The following is a 6,344-nucleotide window of genomic DNA, read 5'->3' as shown; positions in this document are numbered from 1 at the left end:
TTAACAGCATTATGTCTGCCGGTGGTGGAGCCTCAATTTGATTAGACGAGTCAACGCATGAGGCCACGGACCCCATTTGTTGAGATTGTGTCTCTGGGACCCCGATTTGAGAATATCCTTTTATTGTTATGTATTATTTAGTGTGTATGACAGAACAAGCGAGATGACAGTGAAGCTGTGATGGAAACGGTCATTATTGCACGTTCTCTGATGGTGCTAAAGCCGTGTAAATTAAATGATGGGGACATGTAATTACTGCTCATTTTGCTGGGGACCCGCCGGAACCCCTTGTAGGACCCCTAGGAGGTCGCGGACCTCACTTTGAGAACCCCCTGTAGCTGGTGGACGGGCAGCGTTTTCACGCAATCGTCAGAGCGTTTGGGCGTCACCGTCACACCGTGGGGTGAGTTGATCAAAAGCCTGTTCTACAATACACGTTTTATTATTATTAACAACAACAACAACACTACAGACCAACAACAACAACAAAACAGACCAACAACAACAACAACAACACAGACCAACAACAACACTACAGACCAACAACAACAACAAAACAGACCAACAACAACAACAACAACACAGACCAACAACAACACTACAGACCAACAACAACAACACTACTACAGACCAACAACAACAACAACAACAACAACACAGACCAACAACAACAACAACACTACTACAGACCAACAACAACAACACTACAGACCAACAACAACACAGACCAACAACAACAACACAGACCAACAACAACAACAAATACCAACAACAACAACACTACTACAGATCAACAACAACAACAACACAGACCAACAACAACAACACTACAGACCAACAACAACAACAACAATACAGACCAACAACAACAACAACACAGACCAACAACAACAACACTACAGACCAACAACAACAACAACACAGACCAACAACAACAACACAGACCAACAACAACACAGACCAACAACAACAACAACACAGACCTACAATTACAACACAGACCAACAACAACAACAACACAGACCAACAACAACAACAACAACACAGACCAACAACAACAACAACACAGACCTACAATTACAACACAGACCAACAACAACAACAACACAGACCAACAACAACAACAACACAGACCAACAACAACAACAACACAGACCTACAACAACAACACAGACCAACAACAACAACAACACAGACAACAACAACAACAACAACAACAACAACAACAACAGTAATGACCAGTGGACAGGCTGATAGGGGATTATGAAGTCGAACTTTAAAAAGTTTTGTGACCAAATGAAAAAACACTGTCACGTTGTTTCAGGGAGGACAAAAAGCTTGAAAAGAAGAATGTGGATGTAACCTCCAACTACAACTGTGCCTCCACAGGGTGGAGACAGATGCATGTCGAGTGGCAAACTGGTGCCTGATTTATGAGCAGGGACGACACGTTTCCTGGGTAGGACATAGACATTGATTAAGACATTGATTCATTTTTATCCCATTATTCATTAATGTTCTCCCATCTGTCCACCTGATGAGCTGAACTAGGATATTTAAATTTTGAATGTTAAAATCATATATCAATAACATAAGCTGTAATAATTAATAATGATCATTTGATTATGATAGGAAGATAATGTGACCTATAAAACATTGTGCATTTTGAGAAAGTATGATCTACGCTGCGAGATCCAAGGACTGTCATTTTCTTTAGCTCGCCTATACATTGTGAAACTAACTTCACTCAGGTACTGTCGCCCTTAAAAAGGACTGAGTCTAAAAGTAAACCAAAAAAAAACCCCCCATCATACGCCTTTCCTTACTGACAAGAAGTAATCCTGCTCCGTGACAAGCACGTACGAGCGTTTTCCTTGAAATTCGTCGGAATTAAAATGTATGGAATTTATTGAATTCCAATCAACGATTGAATGGGAACAAATTCTGAATTGATGTAATTAACGGAACAACTATTATGTAACAAAGACAGCAGAATGGTGATCACAAGGAATAATAATGGGGGGGGGGGAACTGAACTTGCATTAAAATAATTCATATTTGGGTCCTGGCTTGCGGGAGCAGTTGTGTTGACAGTGTGCGGACAGGATGCCTCCAAACAATTGCAGGAAATATGTCTTCGGCTCGACCTCGCGCGTTTACAAAGTGCCATCACGGTTGGTCAGAATTCCTCCGCCCACTTCCCGCGAGCTTCAGTCGCCGTCCAGCGGATTGGTTATCGCACGATTTGATTTGACATTTGATGATAAGCAAGGGGGGAAAGAGGCCACGAACGGGCGATGAAAATAAAAAGCTCCTGCCGCCGGTTTCGCCACCTCAAAGGGAGAAAAGTATTTTGCGGCCGGATCGGTCCCGGGTAGAGCCTACAGCGCTACGAGGGAACGTCGAGTTGATATCGCCGGAACACGGACCGGGCGGCGACCCCGGCGTTTCCCGCACTTCTTTGTGCCACGGCACACTTCCAGATAAAACACGTTTGCCGTCAGAAACATGTCGAAACGTGCTCACTATTGTGGCCCCACCGAGAGATGGCGACGCCGGACCCGCGAGCGATTTCGTCCGCGGCGAACGCGCCTTTTAAATGACTGGGGAGTCTGGAGTCAGCCCGGCAAAAAGGGCGGGCGAGTGAGTGAATCTTCAACCGGGACGCCGGAGAGAATTTGGGAGCAGGCAGAGGCGGCCGAGGGGTTTGGTAGAATTCATACTTGAAGGCGACCGATTTAATCTTTCCATTCCACCCAAAAGAAATCGTCTCGACGGAGCCAAATGATTCCCGTCACGAGTCTATTCACAACTCGGCGCCGAAGCGTCTCCTTCTGACTGTTGTGCGTAGTTCGCCGGGAGTGACACCGACTCTTTTTTTTTTTTTTTGTTTTCTCCACTGACTGAGCAAAGAACTGAATCTTAAAAAAAAAGGAGTCGAACCTTTCATCACGACATTGTGTCGTCATTTTCAGAGTGAAATTTGTTCTGCTGGAGCTCTGGCTGGAACTGATGAATATCGTTCATTATGACGGCCTTGCCGTTTTGACCTTGCAACACAAAAGTTAATTTCCATTAATTTATTTATTTTTAAGCGGAATTTGAATGTTTCTTCGCGGCGCACCGGGGAGGCTCTCGCCGCCCGGCGGCTGAAAACACCTCTCTCACCCTAATTCTGACCCCGGCACTAAAAGCTGCCTCGCTGTTTGCCTCTCGGGTCCAATGCAGCGCAGAGAATAAAGGAAAAAGGGAACTACCGGCGAGTTCATTTCATCCAATCGCGCACATAAACAAGGCATTGTCTGGTGAACTGCTCATTGTGGGGCCCCAGAAAGGGCCGGGGCCGAGTGATGGATGCTTATATTGATCCAACGACCAGGGCCGGACGGCGGAGGCACAAAGGCTTCAGAGAGGATGAGGGATGAGCCCCGACTCGACACAGCCCATGGGAATGGCGGCGGGCTGAGGCGGATTCGGCGGAATAGACCTCTTTCATACGGCGGTCCAAAGGTCAGAAGGAGAGCTGGAACGGGCCGGAGCTTGGAGGACGGACGGCGTTGGTGGGCGGGGGCGGGGACGGGGGGGGGGGGTGGCGTAAAGAATGTGCAGAACACCGACTTCTGAGTTAATTCAAAGTCGAGGAAAACTAGCCACAATCGCCGTCCCTGTGCGAATCACTACTTCAATATTTACTTTTTCGCGACCTACCTCTCTATTAAATGAGTCCATCTTTTGATCATAAAGGTGCCACATGGTTTTCTACACGGCCTTTCTCGACACTTTTCTTTTTCAAACTCGTCAGAAGAAATGTGACGGCGTAATCTCGGGAAAGTTGCAATACTGCCAACGCTCAAGTGTTGCCGGTGCCTTTTTTTGTCACGTACAGTTCACTGCTTTAATAACTCTGTGACACGAGGCGTCGGCGACCTACGGAGCGCGCTTGAAAAGCCGGAGCGGCGGAGGAGCCTCCGGAGGGCGTGCGGCGCCGGCTCCCTTACCTTTCCTTCGCTGGGATCTGATCCTGGGAGCTTGGTGCCGGTGCTCCGGGCCTCTTCCTCCTCCTCCTCCGGCGGCGGCGGCGCACTGCCTGCCGTGTCTCCTGGGCCCCCCGCCCGGGCCCTGCTCTGGCCGGCAGGCGTGGCGGCCCCCGCACTCCGCCCAGGTGTAGAACCAGCACGCCCAGAGCAGCCACGCACCAAGCCACATCTTCGCCGACACGTCCCTTTCCTCTCCCTCTCCCTCGTCCTCTGCGGCCGCGCGGCGAGCGCTCACGCGTCGTCCATCACCCTCGGCTGCGGACGCCTTGGCAGCACTCCTCCCTCAGCGCTGCCATTCCCGGCTAATAATGAAGGAATTTTATCGTTAAGATTCCTTCACGTCCCGTACGCCGCCTTGTGCGCTCTTCTTTCCACCCTCTCTAATTTGGCTCCCCTCAGTCCCTCGGGCTCCTCTCTCTTTGGGACCCCGCCACCACACATACACACACACACACACACACACACACACACACACTCACACACACTCACACACCCCCCTTCTGAATGGGGGCGAAGTTTGGAGGGAAACAATGATAAAAAAACAAGTTTCAGGCCCCATGCTGGGCAGGGAGTGAAGGGAAGGGGAGCCGAGGGGCACTGTCTTGTCCAACAACATCTGTGCCATTCGTTCTGCATTGGGCGTGTTGGGAAAACAAGGTCCTTGTCCGTGGGAGGACGGGGGGGGGGGTGGGGGGGGTGGGAGGGTGAGGGGGAGGTGACTGGAGACAAGCCACCGAGTCAAAACCGCGTCCCGCGAGCCAAAAAGTGGGACTGATCAAAAGCCCACGCGCCCCGGTGAGTTTTGCGCTCAGATGATTCCCTGGAGGGCGACCCTGGAGACGGCGGGCTGTTCAAAAAGTCGGGCTACTGTTTCTCTCTTTGGGTCTTCCAGAGCGCCCCCCATGCGCCGTCAAACTGAGGCCAAGATGATTGTAATGCAAATGCCCCCGGAGAGCGCGGTTTTCCCAACATGTCCGACGGCGACAACAATGACATCGCTGCGAAGAGAGGACGGATCTTTGCCCGGAGACGTTGAGCATTGGCGGAAACCGGTAATTGATCGAAACCAAATTCGAATTCAAATCACGGGTTACCAAAAAAGAAAGGAAAAAGGGGATCATTCATTTCAGCTTTCACTTGTCAGCGCGGGCGCGCGGAGCGATCGGAGCTCGGGAATCTGGTTCCTCGCGAGGAAGCCGGAGCTGAGAAAAGAGGAGAAGAAGAGGAAGGTACAAAGGGTTCCTTTTTTCATTCCCTGTCAGCTTTTAATGAGACATCACCGGTCCCCCTCGCGGCCGGACCCCCCTGCCGGGCGACCAGCCACGCAAATTAGCAGCTGCCTGTCGGCACAGTGTGAGCCTCATACATCAACTTGTCTTGCTGAAAAAAAAATGGAGGCAGGTAAAATGTCACACGGCGACTCTGCCTCCACGTTTACCACTGCATTTTCCAGCGCGGCTGGTCGTTTGGGTTCGAGGCGAACGGCGTTCCAAACCGGTATGTCCGAGTTTCACTCCAAGCACTGAAATCCCCCAAAAATCTGGTTGAAGTAGATTTAACTTGATCAATAATTTGATGGATGATTGATTTAGACCGATACATTTAGACGACAGTTGACACGTGAGCTGAGCCGAAATCTGGACCTTAACACAACCTCGGTCACGGCGACGCTTTGGTAAAACACTTGCATTCGGGGGATTGGTGGTGACAATGATTTATTGGTTTTCTAACAAGTTGAAGTTATTTTTTATTTTCAAATCAATGCTGCCCTTCAACATTTTATGCGGTTTATGACATTTTCTCCGATATTTATTCCTGGGGTTTTTTTTTGTGATTAAATGGCCGTAATGGGCGACCACGCTATTTGTGCCACCCATGTCGCGCCATTGTGAACTTCCCTTTTGATCTGTGCAACCTTTGCCTTGCTAAGCCCGAACAATATTCAGCCCAATTGTCCCCCGCCGGGTCCGGCTTTGCCACGCCGCAGGGCGTCGTGTCCGAGCTGCAAAAAGGGCCAGTAGCGAGCGAGCGAGCGGACATCTACATCGGCCGCGGTTCAACTAACATAACCCTAACATGGTAGCCTACCCCCCTCCGCCCCCCACGGAGCGGCTCCCGTGGTTGACTGTTGCACCCTCGGGCTTCTTCCAGAAAAGACATTTATCAAAGCACAACCGCGCAAGAGTGAAAAAACAAGTTTTACTCCCGGCTGCAAAAATAAAAAACAAAAAAACATCGTTTGTTGCCGGGGCACCCTCCCCGACAAATAAGAACACGTTTCAAGCTGCTGAGAAATACTTTGCCAAA

Source organism: Zeus faber (assembly GCF_960531495.2).
Source record: "Zeus faber genome assembly, chromosome: 14".
Classification (NCBI taxonomy): Eukaryota; Metazoa; Chordata; class Actinopteri; order Zeiformes; family Zeidae; genus Zeus; species Zeus faber.
This window is presented reverse-complemented; position numbering follows the sequence as displayed.